This window comes from Erythrolamprus reginae, chromosome 2, assembly GCF_031021105.1.
Source record: "Erythrolamprus reginae isolate rEryReg1 chromosome 2, rEryReg1.hap1, whole genome shotgun sequence".
NCBI lineage: Eukaryota > Metazoa > Chordata > Lepidosauria > Squamata > Dipsadidae > Erythrolamprus > Erythrolamprus reginae.
This window is the reverse complement of record NC_091951.1, coordinates 64,148,010-64,175,584: the sequence shown is the minus strand read 5'-3', so window position 1 is coordinate 64,175,584 and position 27,575 is coordinate 64,148,010. Positions and strand designations below refer to the sequence as shown.

The window sequence follows — 27,575 nt, the reverse complement described above, 5'->3', positions numbered from 1 at the left end:
AAAGCCTGCTGCCGGGTAAGTCCGGCGCCGCAATTGCTGGAGAGACGGAGTAACGACACGGACACAAGAGCTGGATTTAAACTGGGTCATTTTTATTAACATAAATTTGCATAATTTATTAATTAATTTGCATAAATTAGAATAATCAACTATGACCCGGAAATGGACCTGCAGGGTCAAACAAATACTTCCGGGGCGGAAATGACGTTATGACAAAAAACTTCCTGGGCAACTCATGGGCGTATCTCGATGCAAGTCCAGGTGAGGGACCAGACCATCACCTGCGACCCTGCCATGCTTTGCATGAGGGGGGTCCCACCGGCTAACCCGAATCCGGGAATTAAAGGTGCAGGACCCAAAGACAGGTTCCCCCCAGCTGCTCAGGCAGACACTCCCTCCATGAGCTTGCGGAGAACCTGTCAATCATCCCCAAAGATGCCCAAGGGAGAACGCGCGGTTGCTAAACCACCCCAGTTTTCCGCCCCTAACCTGCCACGGAGCGGGGGTCAGATCTCTATCTTGGCCCCCCGACTCCCCCCTCTAGCTGCGCCAGCTCACGCAGAGACCGCTGCAGGTCCTGTAAGAAAATGGCATTCCCCTGTTCTGACAGGTGAACGCCGTCGGCCCAGTAAAGCCATGGCCGGTCTATTGTGATAAGGGGATGGGCCACTACAACCCCACCTAGTTCCCTAACTGTTTTACCCAGGGCCCTATTCACCCTATGTCTCGCCCGGTGAATGGCCCTAAGGGAAGAGGCGTCCCTCCACATGATCCTAGGTAGGATCTCTGACCACACCACTTGCGTGGTGGGCCACACCTCACGAAGCCTTCGCAGGTCTTCGCGTTCCTGGATGATCAGCGCCAGGCCTTCCAGCATGCACAGGTCATTGCCTCCTAAGTGCAATACCAGCCACCTGGGTGCGGCCACAGGACGCTGCCCACCCAAACCCATCTGGGCACGACCCCAAGGAGCCACACCCACCATACTGCTGGGCGCAGCCACAGAATGCTGACCGCCCAGCAACGCCGGTAGGAGACCCTCCCACCGCATACCTCTCCGGCCCATCCAGGCAACCTTGACCCACTGCCCCAGGGACAGCTGGGTCCCGATGGCACTCCTGGCTGCTGAGCGGCCGGCCCAAAATATCATGCTGTGGCCACACAGCAGCGCCGTCGGTTTCGCGTTAGCCTGGGGACCTGCAAGAGGACACACACAGAGAGGTTACCTAGCCTAAGCCCTGCCTGGGATCCTCAGCGGGCCTAACATAACCCAAATATGCTGCTGACCGCCAGCGGCCGATCTCCCGAATCCAATGGGCCGGGAAACCAGAAAGTGCCGCGCTAGTGGCGCCGCCGATGCGGAACGAATGTGTTCCATAACCGGCGGGATCCATGCCTACCCGGGCCATTGCCCTGGACACTAGCACCCAAAATTGGTAACGGGTCAGAGGGGTACCGTCCCAATGCCTAAACAGGTACCCCTGCCCTGACCCCCGCAGACCACAATAAAGCTGTAGGGCGGCCACCGGACACACCGACTGGTCGGCGGCCGCACTAAGCTGGATGGTAACCCCTCTGTGTAGCTGATCTGTCTTAGACTGCCTTACTACAAGGGACACCCCCCCCCCTTGTCTAAAGGCCAGATCAGCATACTGGAAGGCTCGGAGCGAAGTGTCAGCCTGAGACGAAGCCATGGCCTCACTGACCCTGAGGGCCCCAAAAAACATGACACAAGTCGCTGTCCTAAAAAGACGGGCCTCGTACAATGAGGCACACAGACTGTCAAAAACCCCGTAAATTAAAGACAGCTGCTCAACCGTCAGAGCCCGACGAGTGTCACCAGGGGCCCCCGCTTGCTCCCTCAGCCAGCCCTCCAGCATCTTCCGGATGCGAAAGTCACCCGAAAAATCCACAAACCCCCCCGCCTTGGACAGAAAGGCGAGGCCGGCTAACCTGGACCAGATCGTCCTAACTGACAGGCCACGCTGCCTAAGCTGGATGCAGAACTCGGCCAGGTGCTCTACAGGGACAGGCCAACTAAGCTGGTAACCCCTGCCCTGCCTGAACTCCCCAAACTCCTTACCTGCACGCTGGTATGCCCTGAGGGTGCCGGGCGCTACAGACAAGGAGATTGCCCGGGATGCCTCGCCTCTCCACCACTCTGGATCCCCCCCAGACTCCAGAGGTGGTTGGGGAACGCTTCTGGCAACTCTCGGGCCCACGGGGCCAGGGTCCGAAACCTGGACAACTGACCACGGGACAAGGCATCAGCGACCCCGTTATCCAACCTGGGGACGTGCCTATCCAAAAACAATGCGTTTAGAGACAAGGACCTGTGCACGAAATGGCGGACAAGCCACATGACCCTGTCGCTCTTAGAGGACAGGGCATTCTCCACATGGACAACCGCTAGGTTGTCACACCAAAAGTGCACGGTCTTGTCCCTAAACTGCTCCCCCCAAAGCTCTAAGGCCACTATTAAGGGGAAGAGCTCCAAGAACGTCAGGTCCTTAACCAACGAAGAGGCACTCCATTCCGGAGGCCATGCCGACCAGCACCACTGGTCACCTAACACTACCCCGAAACCACAAGTCCCCGCGGCATCAGAGCAGAGCTGCAACTCAGCTTCCAAAAGAAGCTCGTGCCTCCAGAAAGACAAACCATTAAACCTGACCAAGAAATCCCGCCACACGCCGAGGTCAGCCCTGACCCCAGCGCAGAGGCAGATACGATGATGGGGCAAACGAAGCCCCTTCATCGCGTCATACAACCTCCTGGAAAAACCCCTACCAGGAACAACTACCCGACAGGCAAAATTAAGAATGCCTGCCAATTCCTGAAGCTGCCATAGGGTAACCTTCCGGCAGCCCAGTACCTCATCAAGCTTCCGTCTGATCTTGAGCAACTTCTCTAGGGGCAATTTGGAAGATTGCTCCTCTGAGTCCAATTCAATACCCAGAAAGGTAATCCTGGTGGCGGGGCCTTCGGTCTTCTCAGAGGCTAAAGGCACCCCCAAGTGAGCACACAGGGCTTCGAAGTCCCGCATCAGAGCAAAACATTGCTCCGAATGCGCAGGACCCGCCAACAAGAAATCATCAAGGTAGTGAACGACCGTACCCAGACCACTTTGCCTCCTGAGCGCCCATTCCAAAAAGGTGCTAAAACTCTCGAACAGAGAGCACGAGACAGAGCAACCCATAGGTAAAGCTCTGTCCACGTAATAACCACCCTCGAAATGGAAGCCCAACAGCTCAAAGTCGTCTGGGTGTATGGGGAGGAGCCGGAATGCCGACTTAATGTCGCATTTGCCCATAAGGGCTCCTGTCCCACACTTCCTAACCATAGTCACGGCCGCATCAAAGGATGCATACCGGACTGAACACAGCTCGTCAGGAATGAAATCATTCACTGACTCCCCTTTTGGAAAAGACAAATGGTGAATCAACCTAAATTCACCACTCGCCTTTTTGGGGACCACACCCAAGGGAGACACATGAAGATTCGGGAAGGGCGGCTCCAGGAAGGGCCCGAGGACCCTGCCCTCGGCCACCTCCTTCCGAATGTTCTCCTTAACAATGTCTTCATGACCAACAACCGACCTAAGGTTGTCAGACATGAAGGCCCTCCTAACACCCATGTAAGGGATCCGAAATCCTCCGAGAATCCTAGCAAGAGAGCGGCCGCTCTCGAGCGAGGGTGGTAGTCGCCCAACCAACCCTCAAGCAGTTGCAAATTGATTGGACTGGGCCCCTTTACCCCCAACAGGTGGGGGAGGCTTTGGGGGACCCCCGCCCTTCTTTTCCGCCCCCTTCTTGGGGCGGGGCCACACGGCTGCGGAATGGTTCCCCCCACAAGTCCCACATGCGTGACGAAACCTGCAAAAGGGACGAAAACACGCCCCTTTTGCGGCGAACTCGTGGCACACCAGAGAGGCCCCTTTTCCGACTCCACCCGCCGCAGCCTTGGCCGGCGCGGGTGTCACAGGCTCCTCTTCCGTAAAGTGACCGCTGTCGGTCCTATCACATCCTTCCTACCCGGACATATGCGTGGCCTGGAACCAAAGGTCCGGGACCACCATATCCCAGGGTAAGTAGGGGTCATGGGCAATACGCATCCTAAACCCCTTATCGTAGTGCCTCCAGATCGTACCTCCATACTCAAAGTGGGCTCTCGCTATGAGGTCGATGTATTTCAGCAAGGCAGCGGCCCTACCCGGCTGCCTCTGAATTACTACCGACGCGAAGGTCAAAAAAGCGTACAGCCAAGAGCTGAAACACTTTGTGACCTTCGTTTTTTTAACCTTCTCCCCTCCTTGTCCTGCTTGGGGACCTCCCTATTTAAAATGGAGAAAAGGTCGACATATTCCCCCCGCCAGATTGCTTCCTTCACCGACGGGTGGAGATGATAACCTAATGGTGTCGCGGGCAACCCACAAGGGATGGCCCCAGGCTTGATGCTGGCGAACGGGTCCCACACCGTGGTGGCCCCCAACCCCAGCACTCCAAGCCCCGGTGGATACACAAAAGGGGGCGGTGGCATAATGGCCGGCTGAGGAGGGATCCAAACCCCCACCCCTGCCCCAGGTGGGAAAGATACCCCTGGCGCCCCTACTGGCGGGGCCGGCAGGGACCAAACCTGCCCACATGTGCCTGCAGTGGCCCCCAGGAAGCTGTTGCCACTCCCCAATGCAGGCGGGATGAACCCGGGACCCTGCACGGGAAGGAGCGGTGAAGTGCCTGCGTGTGGTGCAACCTCACCTGCCCCGTAAGGTGTGGAAGCCATCCATGGGGGGCCCATCCTTGCTGGGCCCTGGAACGATGACCACTGCCCCGACTGGGCCGTCTGCCCGGTCTGGGCCGTCTGCCCGGTGTGGGCCAGCTGCGCGGTGTGGGCCACCTGCCCCTCCTGGGCTGGCTCCTTTTCGGGGTCGGTACCCCATGCTGCGGAGGCAGTCATGGGAAGCCCCTCCGGGCCTGCACCCGACCGCCACCGCTCCAGTTCATCGAGCCGCTCCAGGACCCTGGCCCAGGAGAGAGAAGGAGAAACCTCGGTTTGAGGGACTGTGGGCATAAATCCCACCCCCCCTGCTGCCGGGACCACCCCCGGGGGCCCCTCTGCCGCAGCCTGAGCCCAGGCAGACGGCCTAGCAGCCCTCCTAGGCCGCACCACTGGTTGGGCCAGGAGGGCCTGAGCTTGCCGCTTTTTAGGGGCCATTAACACTGAATTGTGATTCTAATATTAACAAGAAAGAAGGGGAGAGGGCGGGGCCAACCCCCAAAGGACCCTGCACCCACTAAGCAAGGCCTGCCCTATGCAGCAGGCCTCAGAAGTGCAAAACCTCCAAGAGGCCAATCCTCCACCTCTCCCAACGGTGGCAGCAAGGCCCCACCACCAGGCCTTTTATCACGTGGCCGCACACAAAATGGCCGCCGCGAGCAGACTGACAAATGTCTGCTCGTGGCTCTGCTGTCCGGGCGAAAAGGGGGAGCCCCGGGCCTGCTCGCCCTTATATAGGGCAAGCAGGCCCCGCCCGGACCAATCAGCAGCCGGGCCAGTCAGGCCCGAACTCCCGAGCGAAGTCTCGCATCGCGAGACTTCGCTCGGGATTCAAAATGGCGGCCACCATGAGGGTCCGGTGTCTCCCGGTCCCTCCAGCAAAGCCTGCTGCTGGGTAAGTCCGGCGCCGCAATTTTAATTGTAAAGGCAAAAACAGATTAATAGAATTTGTTGCCGGGTTTAAAAGCTATTAAGGTTGTGCTTTTAAGTTATTTGGCATACAGGTGCAAGATGGTTATAGGAAACTTTCAGGAATTTGTATGGTGATATTATTTATTATATTACTATAGTTACTATTTTAGACTTTCATTTTATGTTGTAAACCACATAGAAGTGTAGATGAGTGACATACAAACAATTGTATAAAGGAAAAAAAGCACACATGTAGTGTATATCTTATAGATCAATCTCCTTTAGGAAATCAGATAGATCAGGGATCCCCAGCCCCCAGTCTGTGGCTGGTACAGATCCATGGCATGCCAGAGACCAGTCTGTGTAAACAAGCAAAGCTCCATCTACAGTATGCAGGCAGCACATGCAGCCATGTCCCCTAAATCCATGGGGGGAAAAGTCTTTCCATGGAACCAGTCCCTGAATGCCCCAAAGATTTGGGGATTCTGAGATAGATGGCTTAACATTACGATGTTCTTAAAAATTGATTGATTGATTGATTGATGCATGCATGCATATTGTCTTTCGCCTTACATTAACAGTTCTGTTCCAAATGAATCTATATACACCAAATTAAACTTAGGATGAATAACAAAATAGCTTTCCTGCTCTTAATGAACAGATAAGATTGTTCTGAAGTCCTCTGGTTGATTGTTTTGGGGTTTTCAAGTTGCAAGCTCTGTTGACAACTTCACCCTTAAAAATATCAGCAAAAATATATTGGATATCTGTCAGGACAAAGGACGGTTTATCTGCTATTTATTTTGTCTTCTTCCTTCAGTATCTGGTGTGGCATCATGGTTCAGCGTAAAATAGAGAAAAAAATGAAATCTTTTTTCCTGGACAATAAGAAAGAATGCCCACTAGATACAATTACACCAAATACCAAGCTAGTTAAAGAATAACCTTTTGGGGCACACACGTTTATTACCTAAGAACTCACATATTAGAGAAGAAGGATCAAACATCTGGCATATTTTAAATACCAAACCAATAGTTCATTAAACACTCTGAACATTACCAGATAAAGTCAGAACCTCAGCTAGAGAACCAATTTGAAACAGGAAACTAAATATTCTTCTTTATGTCTCTTTACGTGATTCCAGTGACATTCCAATCACACGCATGGCATCACTTGGCTCCTATTGCTTTTTGGGGATAAAAATGACTTTTTTCCCCTGATAATAGGATGGTCTAAGTAAAGGTCCCATCTATAAAATAGAGACCAAGCATTCCATTGTCAGCAATATAGGTTTTATATTCCACCCTAAAAAACATGCTAAAGCTAAAAAAAATTCTTCTTCTTTGTTTTAAATTTTAGTGTGCTAAATAATATAACTGAATTTTTGGTTTTCACTATCTCTGACAATAGAACTAAATTTAGGAGTGCCTTTTCTTCTTATTTATTTATTTATTTATTTATTTATTTATTTATTTATTTATTTATTTGTTTATTTGTTTGTTTGTTTATTATTTATTTATTTATTTATTTATTATTTTTATTTATTTTTATTTATTTTTTATTTATTTTTTATTTATTTTTTATTTATTTATTATTTATTATTTATTTATTTATTTGTCAAACATGTATAGGATAGTAGTTTGTATAAGTATAACTTGTGTAAAAAAATATTGACTTAAATAAAAAGTAATGATTAAAAAAGGACAATAGGACAGTAGGATAGGGACGGTAGGCACAATGGTGTGCCCCTTACAGACCTCTTAGAAATGGAGCGAGGTCAACTTTAAACAATCTAAGGTTAATGTTTTTGGGGGTTGGGGAAGAAATCATAGAGTCAGGTAGTGCATTCCCTCACTGTATTGCTGAAGTTGTATTTTCTGCAGTCGAGTTTAGAGCAGTTTACATTTGGTTTTAATCTATTACATGCTCATGTATTGCTGTGGTTGAAGATGAAGTAGTCATTAACAGGAAAGACATTTTGGTATATGATTTTATGAACTACGGTTAGATCAGATTGGAGGTGATGTAGTTGTAATAGTAGTGTTATCTCTTCTGGTTGAAATGGAACAGGAGATGACAATTTGGGAAGAGATCATATATTTATTCTTCAGTGTATCATTGAGAAAAAAATGCATTCCATATTTGTTGAAAGTGTACGAAAAAGAGAATATGCTTGAATTATGGAAATTTAATGCAAATATGGAGTTGACATTTGGTTGCTGAATATGTTAAGTGCAATATAGACTGAATGCTTAATGAATAGTTCAATAGTGAACAGGTTGTAAAACAAGTTTTGAATTTAGATGATGAAGTGTTAAGGATTGAGAAGTTGAACCCTTTGCAAAGTAAATGTTGGAGCAGGTGATAGAATGGGGAGAATAGATATGAAAGTTAATATATCAAAATGTCTGAAAAGAAAGTGAAATAAATGATGGAAAGCATATGGCAAGAAATTAGAATGTGTATGTACATGGATAACATCAGTATATAATCCATATAATTAGAACAGTTTATAAATTTTGAATCTTGATTTGGAGTTGTCCAGATTTGGTTAGAAGATGACTGGCTATATAAACATTTTAAATAATGAAATTACATTTTCCTTAAAGGGAGAAGGTGGAGAACAATTAATATACTGGCTGCTGCTAAGAATTAGTGTTTGTCAACAAAAGCAAAAATACCTGTGTATTTGGAAGTGAGAGGTTTGTCAGCAGAAACACAAAATAAGTTCAACGTAAGAATATTTAAGTGTGCGTGGTAAAGCAAAAGTTACCATTAAAATAAATTACAGTAGTACCTCTAGATGCAAGTTTAATTCATTCCAGAACCGAGCTCGTATGTCGATCAACTCGTATCTTGAACGAATGTCTTTAGCCTTTGTTTTTCCCTGCTGAGATAACCAGAAGCAAGGATTCTTGCGCCACCTAGTGGAAGCTCAGCTCGTATCCTGAATTTGAGCTCGGGTGTCGAACAGAAATTTCGTTCCCATCGTGGTTCGTAACTTGGAATACTCACATGTGGAGCAGCTCGTATCTAGAGGTACTACTGTATTACTGCATAAATGAGGATCAATAAGTGATGGATTCTGAATTGAATCCAGTTCAATACAAAATGATGAGTTGGATTGGGAGTATTCTGTTGGAGATAAAATAAATGGGGATTGAGCTGAAAAAGAAATCTTTGAAGGAAGACTCAATGGGTACATTATGTTGAGAGAAGCGTCTGTATGCTTTTGAAGATTAAGAATTTAACCTGAACAAGGAGTCCTGCAGCAGCTCTTCCTCACTTGAATAGAAAAAAAAATCTATTACAAGAAATTCACCACAGAAGGCAAAGGGAAGCTCTTAGCGAGCTGCATCCTGTCACGCAAGGAGTCAAGCAGTAAATGGGATGAAAAGAGAATGGCAGGAAGAAGGCACCCTAAGATTAACTATCTCAGACAAAAAACCAAAAGAAGATATGAAGAGAAAACTCAGAGGAAATGCTTAACTCTCTATTTACTGCGTAGGTAGGTATTGCTGAATAATCATTTATGTATTTATTTATTTATTCATTTGTCCAATACACAAATACATAGGAAGAAAAATAGACATGTAGTAATATATATAAGGGTAAAGTGAACTTAGAGGAGAGGATATATGAAAGAAAGAAAATATATATGATAAGTGAGAGAAAGGAAAAACAATTGGACAGGGGACGAAAGGCACACCAGTGCACTTATGTAAGCCCCTTACTGGCCTCTTAGGAACCTGGAGAGGTCAATCGTGAAGAGTCTAAGGGAGAAATGTTGGGGGTTAGGGGTTGACACAATTGAGTCCGGGAATGAATTCCATGCTTTGATAACTCGATTGTTGAAATCATATTTTTTACAGTCAAGTTTGGAGCAGTTCGTATTAAGTTTGAATCTGTTGCATGCTCTTGTGTTGTTGCGGTTGAAGCTGAAGTAGTCATTGACCGGTAGGACGTTGCAGCATATGATCTTGTGGGCAATACTCAAATCGTGTTTTAGGCTCCATAGTTCTAGGCTTTCTAGGCCCAGGATTGTTAGTCTATTTGTGTAGGATATTCTGTTTCGAGTGGAGGAGTGAAGGGCTCTTCAGTGCAATTGATACCATGCTTCCAAAATTGAGAAAGAGAAAGATCAAGAAAATCATGGTTGGGAGCTGATGAAGGAGCTGAAAGAAAACACAAGAAATAATCTGAGAGTGGAAGAGACTGAGAGGAGAAAGATAGATTCAAAATGCCCCCATTACATTTTAACTTCCCAGAGACTGGTGGCAGGAGCTACTGCCTTTGAGTGGAAGAAACTGAGAGGGAGTACAGATGATAAAGGTAGCGACCCTTTCATATAACTACAAACCAAAAATAGCAATAATACATTCAGGGTTAGTGCGCTTGAGATTGTAATTTTATTTTATTTCAAAATGACTGGCTTAGTTCAGTGCAATACTTATTTTTCAGTTGTGTTTCGAAGTACTCTTTTCAAATTTGGATACTGTCCTCTTTGTAAACAAATTACTCGTCTATGTGGACAGCTGACCTATCTAGAATCTTTAATTTGTGCTCTCCAAGCAGAAACTAGGGAACCAATTCAGCCATTTAACTCTATTGAGCTGCCACACTATCAGCACCTCTACCATAAAGATCCTGTAGGAGAAGGGCAATATGAACAACCATGGGATCTGGCAAGGTGAGAGCTGTGAACTATAAACACAAAGCTTTTGCTGTCTCCCAGCATAATAGATACAGTGCCCTTGCTGACCTTAATAAGGACACTAAAGTGACAGGTCAAGGTATTTGTGATAATGATAACTCAAATTAGCAGGGGATCGTGGTCCGAGATGAAGAACTTACTTTGGAGAGGGGAAAGTGTGAATCAGGTATTACACAACAGTCACACAAGAGCAGCAAGGTATCCAAAAAGAAATACCTTGCTGCTTCTGATTGGTGATTCAATTCTAAGGGATGTAAATTTAGGAAAGGATATGGAGATTTTGAAAGAGGTCAGGTGTCTGCCAGGTGCTATTGCCAGCAGAGACAATTAAGATAGTCAAGAATGTCAGTGAAGATTGTGAAGTTGATGCTATTATACATCTTAGCACAAATGATCTTGTTGGGGCCCGCCAGTGGTCTGTGTAGCTAACAACTGATTCTGACAGAGATGAGGTTGTTGTGGAGATTTTAGCACAGTAGGAAGCCAATGCCTAAAAAGGTCTCCATCAAGGAACTGAATGACTACAGACTAGTTGCTCTAACATCTATAGTTATGAAAACCTTTGAAAGGCTAGTGATGTCCTACTTGAAAACCATCATAGATCCACTGTCAGACCCTCTGCAATTTGTACACCAAGCAAATCTTGAATCACCAAAGGCCTATGCAAGGGTCCACTTTGTAGACTTTAGTTCAGCATTCGACAGCAGGTGAAGCTAGGCAAAAGATACCTGTACAATTAGCACAGGGCCCCCACAAGGCTGTGTACTCTTACTACTTCTCTTCTCTCCATATACCAATGACTGCCTCTCCAACAATCCATTTGTTAAACTACTGCAATTTGCAGATTATACAACAGTGATTGGTCTCATTCAAGACAATGATGAAACCGCATACAGATGGGAGGTGGATCAATTAGCCTCATGGTGCAACTGGAACAATCTAGGACTGAGCACACACAAAACCGTAAAAGTGGATGTGTTGGGCATGTCCGTTGGAGTGGTTCTACTCCAGGCTTATGTGTCTGATGGTACTCTTTTCCCTTGCACATATTATTCCTGAAAGTTGAATCCTTCTGAGCGCAATCACACTATCTGGGAAAAAGAGCTATTGGCCATTTGAGACCTGGAGACATCACCTCAAAGAGGCCTGACATCAGATAAAAGTCAGGATGGATCACAAGAATCTGGAGTTTCTGCAGACTGCACGGAAACACAACCAATGTCAGATTTGGTGGTCTTTCTTTTTTCCCCGCTTCAACTTCAAAGTGACTTACATCCCTAGAGGGTGCAACCAACAATTGGATGTGCTCTCCAAAAATCCTGAGTATGTCCAAGTCAAGGACCCACTTCCACCTTGGACTATTTGGCCCGTTGAGCCATTTGCTGTCATCCAGGAACCTGTTGACTTACGGACTCAGATATGGGAGGCAGAATGGCAGGGCACATATGTCAATCAGTAGAAGCATGAGATAGCCATGATTCTCCCTGGACATTTACTGATGACTTCCTGAGGTATTGAGAGAGACTTTATCTCCAGGTCCTCAGAAAGGGGCAGCATACAAGTCTAATAAATAATAATAATAATGTACCATTGGGGTCGCTTCGGGGTCTTATCCTGTCTCAGTGTGAAAACAACCCCACGGAGGGACATTTCAGTCTTTTTAAGGCCCTCAATTTAGTGTCGTGGACCTTCTGGTGGCCTCGACTCCACCACAATGTCTAGATTTATGTGACGTACTGCATACACTGCCAGCAGGGCTAGTCAGCCATGGGAGCTTCCCTGGACTGCTTCAGCCCTTGCCAACACCCCAAAGACCATGGGGTGCCATCTCTATGAACGTTCTAATGGATTTATCCCCATTGTCTGGCTTCATGACAATTTTTGTGGTGGTGGTGGACATATTAACCAAGATGGCACATTTCATCCCCTGTCAAAGATTGCTGACAGCTTGCGCCACCACCCACATGTTCATCCAACATGTCTTTTGGCTAATGGCCTACTGGATAGGGTCCTGTCAGGCAGAGAGGCCCAGTTTTGGAAAGGGCTGATGACAGCCTTAGACATCAAGATCTGTTTATCATCACCCTGAACCTGACAGTGAGACTGAGAACGTAATTGGAATATTAGAGCAATATCTGTGCTGCTTTGTCAATCAGCAACAGGGAGAATTGGTGGAGTACTTAGCAGTTGTGGAGTTTGTCTTTAATAATTCCCAGCACAAATTTCCCTCCACTCAAATGACCCATTTACTAGCCAATATTGGCTATCACCCTCAGTTTTTTCCACTCATGCCCCTTGGACTTCTAGTCCAACTCCCGTCTTAGGCAGGAAACCAAACACCACTTCAGACAAGTGGTTATCCAACCTCTTCCTAAAAACTTCCAGTGTTGGAGCATTCACAACTTCTGGAGGCAAGCTGTTCCACTGATTAATTGTTCTAAGTGTCAGGAAATTTCTCCTTAGTTCTTGGCAAATTTTTTCAGAAGTGGTTAGAGTTATTGCATGCTTCTTATGGTTGAGAGTGTCAGGCCAAAACCATTTTACTTGGGATCCTTGGGTTTATACTATTCTACTATGCATTTTCTACTGTGGGAAAATGGGAGGGAATTGTATGAGGCTGTCAATATGTAGCCATACCAAATTCTTTTTAGAAAGCCAAGGTCATCCTTTGTCTCTGCACCTCTGCACCTGCACAGAAGGAGATGGGTGGATTTGTGGGTGTGAGGGCAAGGACTTGAACTTCAACTGGGTGGTGAAACCCGGAGGACTACAGATTTGGGTTTCATTCAGATGTATCAACATGGCTCTAACAATAAATTGGGACTTTGAGGAATACTTTTACTCGAAATGACTGGCCCAAGGTCACCCAACTGGCTTTGTGTCCATGACAGGTCTAGAACTCACTGTGTCCTGATTTGTAGTCTAATACATTGTCTGAAATAAATATTGAAAGCCTTTGAAAATTGGATGCTTGTTATTAATAATCTATAGAAAAACAATGGTGTCTGTTTCTGTCATTTCTATGAAGAGATAGGAAGAGCAAATGACTGATTTTTACAGGTTAGTATATGATTGGCCAGGGCAATCCATGAAAGAAACTGGAACTGAGGGACTTTCATTCCATATTGAAACAGTGACCTCTACTGCTTATTTCTCATACTCAGCTTCTGAAGCACTGAATTTTCTGATGCACCTAAACAAAACTCACTTATGTTTTAAAAAAATGTTGCTTATTGTATTGTCACAATCCTTTGCTTTTATAAATCCCCATGCAATATATTTTCAGAAAGAAAACATGTGGTTTTTTTCTTTTTGTTTAGATTATAATTTTTGTTTAGAAATTATAACTACCTGGTCTGTTAATTTTCCACTTGTACATAGTGTAGGAAGTTAGCACCCACTCCTCTCGTAGAAGAATGAAATATTCTAGGAAATATTAAAAAGGTAGGATATTCTCTGCATGGAGAAACGTGATTTTTTTTTAGGCAGGAAGCAGACTCACAATAGCCCCCACCCTCCACATTAGCCCATAGCAGATGTCAGCACTTAAGAGATAAAAAGATAGCTAGGTCTGTTCATAAGTAAATGCCCTCACCCAAGATCCAATGAAGGTAGGATTAGCCCTCTACCCATCTAGCAACAGAAATCACCACATGGCACCCGAGGATTGCATCACCCAGGAAGGCTCAACCAATCCTGGGACTAAAAAGACAACCTACAAAGTTACTGCATGGTCCCATGGGAGTCTGGCAACCAATCAGAATACAAGCTTAAATTCTAAGCCAATCAGAGGGTATAAATCTCTCTCTCCCTCTCCCTTTCCCTCTCCCTATCCCCCCCTCTCTCTGTTTCACACACACACCATGAGGTCCCATCCACCATTAAAAACCATATTTCCTATCAGCCATCATGTTTCCAGTGTCTTTCTCCCCACTTGGAATTGAATCCAGATGGACATTTCTTCCAACAATAGTTAAAAATACATTTAAGTTTAAATAAGATGGATGTCAATCTGGGGCATAATGTATCAAGTCAAGCCATTTCTTTTAAGTTTCTTTTTATTTAGACTATACAGAGTTAAATTTTGGAAAAGAAAGGATGCCTTTTTTAAAAAGGGCTTCTCATTGCTGGAACAAATTAAGTTAAGTTTGTATACCCTTGACCAAAAAATGGTACATTCCTTCTGTGTGCCACATTCAACATAGCTTTTATCATAAGTTCAGGAGGGACACATACAGTATATGACATCCGTCCTGTCAATCAGTTCAGCATAATCAATCCTGGGTATCAATGGGCAGCACATGTCACAACTAGATCATTCTCATATCACGCTTTAGAAGTATATTGAAACTGTATTAGTCTATGTATGATTTCAATATTCATGTAATTAATTTTAAACTCATGGTTTTTAATTTAGATCTTAGCACTATTGGTGTTTTTATTATCATTATTGTTATTGTTATCATTATCATTTTTATTTCAACTATACAACACAGCAAACGAGATCACTATGCTGGATTTCGTGTTTCATCACCAGTCGAGTGCTTCCCAAGCACCTAGGACTGTGTGATGTAGCAGCAAATTATGTGTGTCGATTTCGGTAAAATGGCCTTTTGCAATTGATAGATGGAGATTTTGTCAATTTCAATGGTTTTCAAATGTCCACTGAGATCCTTTGGCACTGCGCCCAGCATGCCAAGGATCACTGGCACCACTTTCACTGGCTTATGCCAGAGTCGTTGCAGCTTGATTTTTAGATCTTCATATTTCACAATTTTCTCTAGCCACTTCTCCTCAATTCTGCTGTCCCCTGGGATTGCGATACCAATTATCCATACTTTCTTTTTCTCCACAATCATGATGTTTGTGGTATTATGTTTCAAAATTCAGTCAGTCTGAAGTCATAAGTCCCACAGTAGTTTTACTTGCTCATTTTCGACCACTTTTTCGGGCTTATGATCCCACCAGTTCTTTGCCACTGGTAGATTATAGTTCTGGCACAAGTTCAAGTGGATCATCTGTGCCACAGCATCAATGATGATGATGATAATGATGATGATTATGATTATGATTATGATAATAACAACAACAATAATAATAATAGTTGTCGTTGTTTGTTGTCTGTTGTTTGTTGTTATATTATTATTATTATTATTATTATTATTATTATTATTATTATTATTATTATTATGTCAATACAACACAGCAAACAAGATCAGTATGCTGGATTTTGTGTTTCATCACCAGTTGGGCACTTTCCAAGCACCAAGACTGCGTGATGTAGCGGCGAATTATGTTTGCCGATCCAAGTAAAGCGGCCTTTTGCAATTGGCAGATGGAGATTTTGTCAATTCCGATGGTTTTCAAATGTCTGCTGAGATCCTTTGGCACTGCGCCCAGCGTGCCAAGTACCACTGGGACCATTTTCATTGGCTTATGCCAGAGTCGTTGCAGCTCAATTTTTAGATCTTCATATTTCGCTAATTTCTCTAGTGCTTCTCCTCAATTCTGCTGTCCCCTGGAATTGTGATGTCGATGATCCATACTTTCTTTTTCTCCACAATCAGGATGTCTGGTGTGTTATGCTTCAGAATTCGGTCCGTTGTTGTTGTTGTTGTTGTTGTTGTTGTTGTTGTTATTATTATTATTATTATTATTATGTTGGTCCTAGAGAGCAATAAATATTTGATTTGAACTGAATTTTATGTTTCTTTTCATCTCTCAACTTGTTAACCTAAATATTTAGGACAATTGGCAAGGATGATGTTTATATACAACTGTTTCCCTGAACTCTAGCTAGGGATTTCAGGTGGATATATCTTGCTTCATGAAATATGTACCACAAAGCATCAAAACCCATGTTTTTTCTGAAAACATAGTGCTTTGTACTGTTGAAAGATAAGCCTATTGAAAGATAGACTTGTTACCACACATCACCAAATATCTTTCTCAATTCCCAGAAATAGTGAATTTTTAAAGGCAGAAACAATTGAGTGAGCATTGAAGCCAGGTATGGATGTATTTCTATTCTCCATGACTATGCTTTTATGGTGCTCTCTTAAAAAATCAGATTATTTGAAAGTTTTTCTCATTCAGAATATCTCAAAAGTATTTTTATGATTATTTTTATGATTTATGATTAAATTTTAAGTGCAACTCTTTTGTGTTAAAAGTTTTAATATTATTGCATGTAATGTTTCATGACAATTCTTTAGCCATAGCTACATTTATATACTTGTGTGTCTCTCTATCTCACCATAAACCAAATCAAAACAAAACAAAAAATAATCTTCCCCAAACCACAAAAGATTTAACCTTAAGACTGTCTACAGTTGAACTCACCCCATATTTAAGAGATATGTAAGGGGGATGCATAAGTGTTATTGTCCTAATTTCCAAATTTACCTGTACCTATTTTGCTTATTTTATGTTTATATTTATATTATCTTGTACATGTTTTGACAAATAAATAAATACATACATACATACATACATACATACATACATACATACATACATACAATAATAAATAAATAAATATGTAAATCTGGGACGAAAGGACAGAAATCTGGAAATTACATATACAATATAATTAGCTGCACATTGAATTATTAAAATTAGTTCCAAGATCTATAGAGTACATCAGAAATGTATATATATTATCTACTTTCCCTAACCTCACAGATAGACAGATACAGATGTTATGCTCCCATCTACAGGAATTTAAATAATTTCCACTACTTCCACCACTAGCAATTGGGGCTGGGTGAGATGGGCACTGCTCTTTTTTATTAATTCTACACTCTGTGTAATATTTTCAGTTAGACTGACTACCAGGAGAGAGGCACTATTTGGGAATCATCAAATATAGGTTGCCAGATATTATTGTGTGTTATACAACAGTATATTGCAATTAGAAAATTAAAAGATTAAAACATTAGGCATTGAAAACTAAAACTTTTAAAATTAACAACAAAATGTAGGAAAAGAACCAATACATAGATGGGGCGGAGATTATATATTTTGCTAATCTACTAGCTATCTCCATTTCTCCTATTACTAAAAAGAAATTTCCTGACAGTGAGGACAATGAACAAATGGAATGGCTTGCTCCAGAAATTGTGGGTGCTTCAACACTAGACGTTTTAAAAAAAGAGATCGGAAAGCCACTTGTCTGAAATGGTGTAAGATCCCCTGCTTGACCAGGGGTTGGATTAAAGGACCACCAATGTCCCTTCCAACACTGTTATTTTTGCTAAGAATAAAACTACCCCATTGAGACCCAAGTCAATTAGCAGAACCAAGTTTTCAGGGTCTTTCAAAAGCCCAAGAGGATGGGGGACAGGGATGGGCTATGGGTTGGAACAGTGGGAACGCCATTCCAGTGGCAGCAATGGAGTGTGTAGCTTCACTTCATTGCCGCCAGGTGTGCATGCACTGTGCATGCGTGATTCTGGTAAAAAAATACTATTTTTTGTGGGGGCAGCAGCAGCGAACAGGGAAGCGGTGGTGAGTGGGGGAAGCGGCAGTGAGCGGGGAAGCAGCAGTGAGAGAGGGAAGCAGTGGCAAACAGGGAAAGTGGCAGCGAGAGAGGGAAGTGATGGTGAGAGGGGGAAACAGCGGCGAGAGGAAGAAGCAGTGGCAAGAGTGGGAAGCGGAAGCAGTGATCACTTACCTTATTTTGTCCTACTTTCGGGTCTTTTTGCACACGTGCAGAAGCGGAAAACCCCAGAAATCTCACACATGCACGTTCTCGTGCGAGATTTGGCTTCTGCGCATGTGCAAAAGCTGAATCTTACACCGGGCAAATGTGCATGTGTGTGTGTGCACTCCTGGCCCATTTCAGTAGTGCCCGGAATGGTGGCCCACCCCTGGTGGGGACATATCTCACCTTGAGGTGAACAATCTTCCAAAGGGTGGGAGCCACAGCAGAAAAGGATTTTCTTCTGGACAACAGCTACCACAATTCTTGGGCTGTCTCAAAGGTGCTTTTTGAAGAGGCAACTGAACTTTTGGGTTTTTTTCTTTGAAGACATTTTGCTTCTCATCCAAGAAGCTTCTTCAGCTCTGACTGGATGATAGGGAAGGGAAGGACTTATACTCCTTGCAGACAGCTGATAATTCTTTCAGAGCAGGGGTCACCAACCTTTTGGAATTCAGGGACCACTAAATTCATAATTTTAAATCCCATGGACCACTAATATGCATTTTTTAAAGATAAAACGTATTTAGTGCAATATAAAAATGCAAATAATTGTTCTGTGACCACTCTTTAAGAGAGTCATTGAGGCCACCTGGAGGTTATCTATATTGTCACAGTCACCTGAGTAGTACAACTGAGCATGCAGCCTTCTTGGAACTGCTGTGTTGTAGATTGGAGATAAATGATGCCGTATCCTTCCTCCCCTATTGAGAGAGGATTGTTCAATTTTGACACAGAGGCCATCTAATTTTTTTAAAAAAACAACAACCAGGAAGTCAAGTTGCCTCTTGAAAACACTTTTTGGGATAACCATGATCTGGATGACTGAGAATCTGCATAGGCAATACTTTGGCTGATGGGATCTGTACCAGCATGCCCCTCCTGATGGAATGAGTGGGGAAGCCCAATTCAGATCTATTTGTAAAATCTGGAGGCATTAAAGGACAGAAATTAATAGGACACCTGTTGTTCTGTCTTAGCCCCGAATCCCAGAAGTCAGATGCACATTAGAAGTAGCAAATAAAATAATTTCATATGTACAACAATCTCAATCTTTTAAGAGTCTTTCATAAAGTATTTTCAAAAGGAGAAACAGTTCTAGCAAAGTCTTATCAGTTGGTCCGCGTCCCAGACATACGATAAACACAGCTATAATTACTCAGTGAAGCAAAATTTCAGAACCGTCGAAGACAGACACTAAATGCAAAGCTGGAGCTCATTAGCAAAGGCAAGAATGTGTTCTTTTAAAACACAAGCTGAATCCAGTATCTGATACAAGATCTTTCCATGATGAATTTTTGTTTGTTTGTTTGTTTGTTTGTTTGTTTGTTTGTTAGACATTTATGCCGCCCTTCTCGAAGCGACTCTACATTGTTCTCTGCAATGAGGCAGAACATGCCTTACACTTAAATAGGGTGAGGGTGTGACCCAATAGTGAACAGTACTACTCATGGGTAAATCTCCTCTTAGCAAACCATTCGTGTCTCTTAGATGCCCTGTACACGTTCGCATCCAGAAGAGGCTCCTCCTCTTCTCCTGAGGCACTCATCCCAGGAAGTGCAAAGTCATTCCTCACAGGAATTGCTGAGTCACTCATCCCAGGAAGTTCAGAGGCCCTGGTTGTTGTTCAACCTCTGACCCCATATCTTCTTCACTATCACTCTCAGGTGCCAGGAACATGCCTGAACTGTGCCTATACAGTCTCTACATCCTCTGAGTCCATAACTATTTGTGCAGGATGCAAGCGAACCATAATACGTGTGCACATTTAATCTAGAAATTTAGGGAATTCTGCCATACTGAATAGCAGTCATAGTACAGCTTCATGCTGCTTTGCTGGGTCCTATTTTTGTTCCTCCTGCTCAGAGAAATACACCAACAAAGCCCAGAAACAGGGATGCAGTCAATGTGTCTGATTAAGGCAGGATCCTTTAGTATGTCCATTGTTGCATCACACTCTTGTCCCAAAGTGGCAGAGTATTTGATGCAAAGATGCAGCACTGCTTCTGTCATTTTGATGAATGGAGCAGAACATTGCAGACACAGAAGCTTTCCCACTCTCCTTCATCCAAATAGAGACTCCTGGCTTTTCCATTCTTTAAATTATTTTACGTAGTTCAACTTCTATTTCCTAGATTTTCTGAAATTAAAAAGAAAAGAAAAGATCCCAGTGCAGTAAATATAAGAAATAACCCAAAGAAGATAATAATGAATGATGTAATTGATATATACATCATGTCACCTCACGAAGCATTCCTGATCTGGTCTCGGGTTGCGATATGCAGAGAGGTGGGAAATTGAGCCTCGCAGCTACATCAAGGAACTTGCATTTCAGTCTAAACAAAGCACATTCCAACCAGCCACCTCAAGGTCATCTCTAGGGTGATCCACAGTGACTGGAAGGAGTGACTTCTACAATCCACGAAATTGCTTTGTCGGGGAATGTGACGGATGACACACCTTGGGGGGAGGTGAAAATAGGGTCAGAGCCAATTAAGTGAGGTCAGAGTTGGCTTCATTTGGTTCTTGCCAAAATTTATTTATTATTTTATTTTATTTTATTTTTATTTATTTTTATTATTTTATTTTATTTTATTTTTTTATTTTATTTTATATTTATTTTATTTTATTTTATTTTATTTATTTTTTTATTATTTTATTTTATTATTTTATTTTATTTTATTTTATTTTACTTTACTTTACTTTACTTTACTTTACTTTACTTCTTTACTTTACTTTATTTTATTTTATTTTATTTTATTTTATTTTATTTTATTTTATTTGTATGCCGCCCCTCTCCGGAGACTCGGGGCAGCTAACAGCAATAATAAGACAGCATATAACAATAATCCAATACTAAAAACAATTAAAACCCATTATAATAAAAAAATCAAACATACATACAGATATACCATGCATAAAATTGTAAAGGCCTAGGGGGAAAGCGTATCTCAATTCCCCCATGCCTGGCGGCAGAGGTGGGTTTTAAGTAGCTTACGAAAGGCAAGGAGGATGTGGGCAATTCTAATCTCTGGGGGGAGTTGGTTCCAGAGGGCCGGGGCCGCCACAGAGAAGGCTCTTCCCCTGGGTCCCACCAAGCAGCATTGTTTAGTTGACGGGACCCGGAGAAGACCCATTCTGTGGGACCTAACTGGTCGCTGGGATTCGTGCAGCAGAAGGCGGTCCCTGAGATAATCCGGTGCCATGAAGGGCTTTATATGGATTTATTTTGAAACTTGGCTTGAGGCTCATGATTTAATTAGAGCATTGGTCAGAACCCTGGCACACTTCCATTGGCAGCTTATGTTAAGGACCCTCAAGAGTGCAGGACACATTAGGATGCTGCTCATTTACCTAATATACATATTTCAATACAGTAGAATATTAATGCATAAAAAAGAAACATGTAAGTATTGGTTCTTCTTTTTCTTTTTTGCATTTTGAACTATTAGATTTTGAACTTTTTTGCATTTTGAACTCATGTCTCAGAATTCATTATCAGGAAATACTGTGATTGTGTCTCAGAACAAGAGGAAATTGAAGTTTCTCTGCAATCTTGGCACCCTAGGTTGCCACTTAGGATTTATATCCAAAATACAGACTTGAATATCCAATAGGAGTTCATCCTTTTCACTGAATTAAGTGGGATATATTTCCAATCAACCTGTCTTAAGTTCAGGCAGAAAACATTATTCTTAAGTGTAGATAAGAATGTCTTCTTGTCTTGAATGCTGACAGCGCATAGGGTATTAGGATGAACCTCACTTCTGAATATGTCCTTCTCTTTTTCTTAGAGGTCAGTGAATATGAGTGCTGAATCAGTTCCAGTGGACACATATTTTGCTCACCTTTCACATCTGGAGAGTAATATTTAAAAATAAGTTTCAGCTGACAGACTAGGTCTCAGCAGAAAAAGAAGAGATCGGTTTGGTAAGGAAGGTTAAGTATAATCTTTTTGTCTGTATGTCTTGGCCTGATTTTAATTGTAGAAAGAAAGCAGCGGCTTCAAGAAATGTAGCTGCTGTGATTCAAATATTGGGTTACACATTAATTTTTTTTGTTTTGTAGCTGATCAGTTACTGTTGAGTGCTATAGTCATAATGTCCAGTTTTCTTATATTTCTAGATTTCTTTTGGAAAGACATTTCCTTATTGTTTATCTCACTGAGAAAGGGGAAAGATATTAGAAAGGAAATACACAGAAGCAAAAGGATATTCTAGAAAATTATGTTTGTATCTGGCTCATTTATAACAGAGTGGGCAGGAGTCAAAGCCCCCATATGCCCCAGAGTCCTGGGAATGTGCCATTACAGTTGCTTTACAAAATGACCAGATGCAATAAAAATGGGAGACATTGGCAATGTAATTGTTGTTTTCAAAACTAAAAGTTAAAATGGACATCGTTTTGCATCTCAGTAATCTCCTTTTCTCAATTCCACCCATACCCTTTCCTTTCGGGTGAAATGTTCCTGGTTCAGGTATACCTGCCAGAAGTGAAGGGCTACCAAAACGTTTACTACCACACTGTGGGCATGGCTTATGCAGAATTCACAGCATTTTCTTTCAACATTTTTCAGTGCAAATTGGGTGCTCTCGGGTGGAGCTCCATTTTCGCTACCTCACTGTCCAGGCAATAGCCCACCCCTGCCTGCCAGTCATTGTCGAGCCGGTAATGATCATAGTGCAAGGCTTCACCCACCCACCCAGACACCACCATTTGGGTTCTTTTACCATCTGCACATGTGCAGAATACTTTGTGCATACACAGAGGGTAAAAGAACCCAAATGGCGGCATCCAGTGGGTGAAGGCTCACACTGTGATCACTACTGGCTCTATGATGACTGGCAGGCATGCCCAGACTGTGAGCCCTGCTTTCCCTACAACCATAAAATATATTTTGAAATTGCTACTGTGGAGAGCTGAGATCAGAGGTAATGTGTGCTCATTGGAAGGATCTAGTTAGGAACAGATTGTTATAGACAATATGTGTTTATATATTTGCTAAGAATCTATACTAATTTGATAGCATACCATCATTCAATCTACAATGCAGAGTCCAAAGTTTTCTACATATAGATTGGTTATATTTTATATTTGTTTTTTAGATAGTTTGTTTCACTCATTCACTCACTCACTCACTCAATGTACATGCTGCCCATCTCCTCAATAGGGCGTATACACTGGGGATCCCATAAATACTACAACTTTATAGTAAATAAAATAACAGAATAACAATATTTGAGGATATTTGAAATGTTTCTCTTTTTTTATTTAGGTACCAAGCCTCGTTACTGCTATTTCAAAGTAGGCTTGTAGGACTTGATGTGCTTCCACTGCATGCTACTTGATCTTTTAGCATCACTCAAAAGATAATCACCTAGGAATATCTCCAGTTCTGTTTCTAGGCTCATTGCTTTCTACAAGAAAGAGTGTTCTTTCTACAAGAAAGAGTCTTCGGAGAGGGGCGGCATACAAATCTAAGTAATAAATAATAAATAAATAAATAAATTCTACACAAGTGTCTCTCTTCCTTGCTGAGGACAAATGTCTTCTTTTGCTGCTAAGGAAGAGAATGCCTGACTGACTACTTAATGGTTATTCATTTACTTAAGCAGTTTATTTTTTTCTCACATTTCCATTATATCCAGGAGTGAGCTGCTGGGGGTTTGCAGGGGTTTGGGAGAACCTCTAGCTAAGATTCTGTGAAGTTCGGAGAACAAATCCCACATCACCTCTCACATTTTTTAAAACAGGGGATCAATTCAGGGTCATTCAGACTGTGAGGAGGGGGTGGTGGTGGACCGACTGGGAGGGTGTGACTAGGTGGCCATGTGACTAGGCGGGTATGGCCAACTTAACAGTCCATTGAACAATGCACACAATGCTTTATTTTGTTTTTCTCCAGGGGTTTTTACTTGCTTTTGTTTGCATATAGTTCTTTTGGTTGCCTTTCTTTTTATGGGATCATTTTTTATTTACCTCTTGTAAATTAATTTAATTCACCTACTAAGGCATTAGTCCTTCAAGGAATTAACTTCAATACAGACTTTATCAGTTACTTGTGATAATTTCAAGGCCTCAAGCTCCTGGACGAAAGGCTGAAAAATAAGTTCTGGCTAGCAGTCTTTGTGGTACTATACACAATGAGCCAAAATCTTCAGAAAAACGAACTGTTATCTCCTACAACAATCATTTATTCCTTAATGAGGGAGGAACCATTCAGCATCCATGTGAGCCTTGCTTCCCAAGTCAACTCTATGTCCTCATTTGTTCTCTCCTAACAGCTCTGTGTATATGGAACAGACCCCAGCTGTTCTTCCTCCTTACTTATCTCAGCCTCCAAAGGCAGCTGTCTATCTGGTGGCTGGGAAATGTCTGATGATCCTGGTTCTAGCTCTGTGTCCGACACAATGCATCCTTCAGAGCCTTCTCCATATTCCAGAGCTGGCCCAAGTTCTTCTCCAACTTCCTCATTATCTGAGTCTGCCGCTGGCTTAACTGGCAGCAGGTGAGCCACAACAAGTACCCATGGGACCCTAAGAAATTACAACCATTATAACTACATACTAGTTTCCAGGCACCCTAATTGTGATCATATGATGATGGGAATGCTCTGATGGTCATAACTGTAAGGATTAGTTGTAAGTCACTTTTTTTGGTGGTGGTATAAGTTCAAGTTGTTTCAAAACAAATGGTTGTGAGTCTAGGACTACCTGAATCTTCATCTCCAGGTGCTTCTACTCGACTTTCCACAATTCTTATTATCAAAGCTTCAATGGAGTCCTTACTTTCATTGCAACATACATTTAGTTTGTAACTTTTTAATTAATTAGATTTGTTGTTGCATTGTTTTATATTGTGTCTTGTGAGCCATCCCGAGTCTTCGGAGAAGGGTGGCATACAAATCTAATCAATAACAATAACAGTAACAGTAACAGTAACAGTAACAGTAACAATAACAATAGTGTTGTGGTTCAGCCTGAGTCAGATCAAAGACCAGCTGCGTCTCTGCTGGCTCCATGCCCGGGGGAGGCTGAGAACGAAGAGGAGAGTTCTTGGCAGCCAGACAGGGGAGATTACAGTCAGGAATGTGACGAGGAAGAAAGGCATGGGAGCCCTGGGGAAGGGCTCTTGGATTTTTTGGAGTCCTTGGAGGCATTGGATGACGACGCACAAGCTATCATTAGTATGCGACAGAGATGCATAGATCAAAGGAGGCAGCAACTGAAGAGATATTATCAGCATTGAATGAGGAACACCAGGGGGTTGGGTGTGGTCCTCATTAGCAGGGAAGGGTTTATAAGGCAGGCAAACTCTTTCGGCAGCGTGGAGTGTTATCACAGTGGAGTTGCTGTTATCTGCATTTTCTCTCAGCGTTTTTGTTCCTGGCTCGTGGCCCAGCAGTCTTGAAGACTCGTGGGAGGTTGGTGTATGTTAGCAACAGCCTCATTTGGCATTGAGGATCCTGTGTTTATGTATGAACAATTGCCTTTGTGTATCTCTTTGGAGTTCCAGTGCTTTCCTGATTTGTAAGGACATTTTCTGTTGGCTTCTTTTCTCTTTACCATTATAAAACTGTGTTTGGATTCAATAATAATAATAATAATAATAATAATAATAATAATAATAATAATACTCATTCCACGTTTTTCATGTTTTCCTCTGTTATCACATATGAGTTGGTCTCCAAGATCAGGATATGGCTCGATATTGTCTGTCTCTCTTTCTCAATCACACAATTATAATGGGAAAAACTGCATAGATATAGTTTGCATAACAATTTCCTGCTCTCAAACAGCTGACAAATTTGCACTTTGCTCTCAGTTAGCAAAGATGCTAAAAATACATACTGTAGAATTGAAAGAAAGAGTAAGTTGTGTGATGCAAGCCAGCTCATTTAGAGCATGAATTTTGCTTTCCTGCGGGAATAATTAAGGTGAGCCTCTCAGCAGGAGTGGCAGTAATCAGATTCCAAACTAAAAATACAAAAGGTGTTGAGTGAATGAAAAAAATCAGAAAGGGGTAAAAAAAAGGATACTTCTGCATGAAACGATCCTGCAAACCCAACAGAGCAGATGACTCTCATCTTGGTGAGAAGAGGAGTAGGGCGAGGGACAGTTAAATCTATGAAGAATTGGAGGAAATTCCACATTATATTTCTTCAAGTCATTTGAATGACAAGAAAAATAGGATAGGATTGAAAAATAATTCAACAAACAAACATTTTAGTAATATAATTATAACAACAACAACAACAACAACCGAGTTGGAAGGGACTTTGGAGGTCTTCTAGTCCAACCCCCTACTTGGGCAGGAAGCCCTACACTACATTTCATCTTGTCCATTGAAACTCAGATGGAATGCTTTAATGAGTAGAAAAACTCACATGTTATTTATAAAGTACTGAAATTAGCATAAGCTGTAATAATGTTGTGTTAGAAAATGTAATTTGTCTTCACACACACACACACACACACACACACACACACACACACACACATGGACTTGGTGAATTTACTGGAGACAGATTAGCAATTTGAATGCCCTAATGAATGTTCAGTTCATACAATAAAATAATATTATTCACAACATTCTAAAAAGTATACTGAATCATGTATGTTAAATGAATGGCCACACAAATCAAATAAATAAAGTATTTATTTAACCAAAATTCTGTAAGTGTAATGGAGTTTATTCCTGGGAAAACTGGTTACAGCATTGTCGCTTTAATGAGAGTTGCAAAGCTTTGAACAGTCAGAAACATATATACAACACACACACACACACCAATTCTTTTAAAAAGGTGGTTTATATTATGGCAATATGCTAGCACCACTTCAAAGCTTATAGAAGCCTGGAAGACACAATATAGGTAGCTATTGGACCATCTCAGAAAATACAGTTGCCTTAGATGTCTTGGTGTCATGTTGCCTTACAAAGCAGCTCTGATGGGATGTTTCATTAAAACAAAACACCCTGTTGAAGTTTTGGCTAGAAACCGGAGAGAAAGAGGGAGAGATTTATTAATGTGCTATACAGATACCCTTTTAATAATTTTCAATGAACGTTGTTTTTTCATGACCATTTATCTTAGGTGATCTAATCTGCCAATTATATGTGAGACATTGTATGAAATCATGCTCATCTATATGTTGTGAGTGGTCCACAACCAGCTCAGTTAGTCACAGATTTTGAGGAGGATGAAGCGGGCCCATCTTGGTACCCTAGGCCAGAGTCCTTGCCATCTGAGTCAGTGAATGAGAGTGAGGGAGAATGGGAACCCAAGGCACCTGAGGAAGCATCAGAGGCTATAGAAACACCAATGATGGTCTCCCTTGACTTAGAGGAGGAGGAAGACCTGTGGGATCAGGAGCCCCTATTAGATGCCCACATTAGAAGGTTTAGAAGCAGACAGAAAAAGCTTTATGGGAAAAAGTTCAGATAGCAAGTCTATGGGAGAAGTCTAGTCA

The 27,575-nt window shown here is 42.6% G+C and overlaps 1 long non-coding RNA gene across 4 annotated transcripts in view; it reads left to right on the top strand.

The window, feature by feature from the left end:
- Positions 1 to 23,587, top strand: part of LOC139160417 (uncharacterized) — a 77,489-nt gene extending 53,902 nt beyond the window's left edge. For 3 of the 4 annotated variants that reach the window (XR_011557941.1, XR_011557940.1, XR_011557939.1), the window contains 2 exons: positions 21,900 to 22,035; positions 23,381 to 23,587. This is a non-coding gene — a long non-coding RNA (uncharacterized lncRNA). Of the gene's footprint in view, positions 1 to 21,899; positions 22,045 to 23,380 lie in introns of all 4 variants that reach the window. The other variant, XR_011557942.1, reaches the window with a different exon arrangement.
- The last annotated feature ends 3,988 nt before the right edge of the window (positions 23,588 to 27,575 follow it).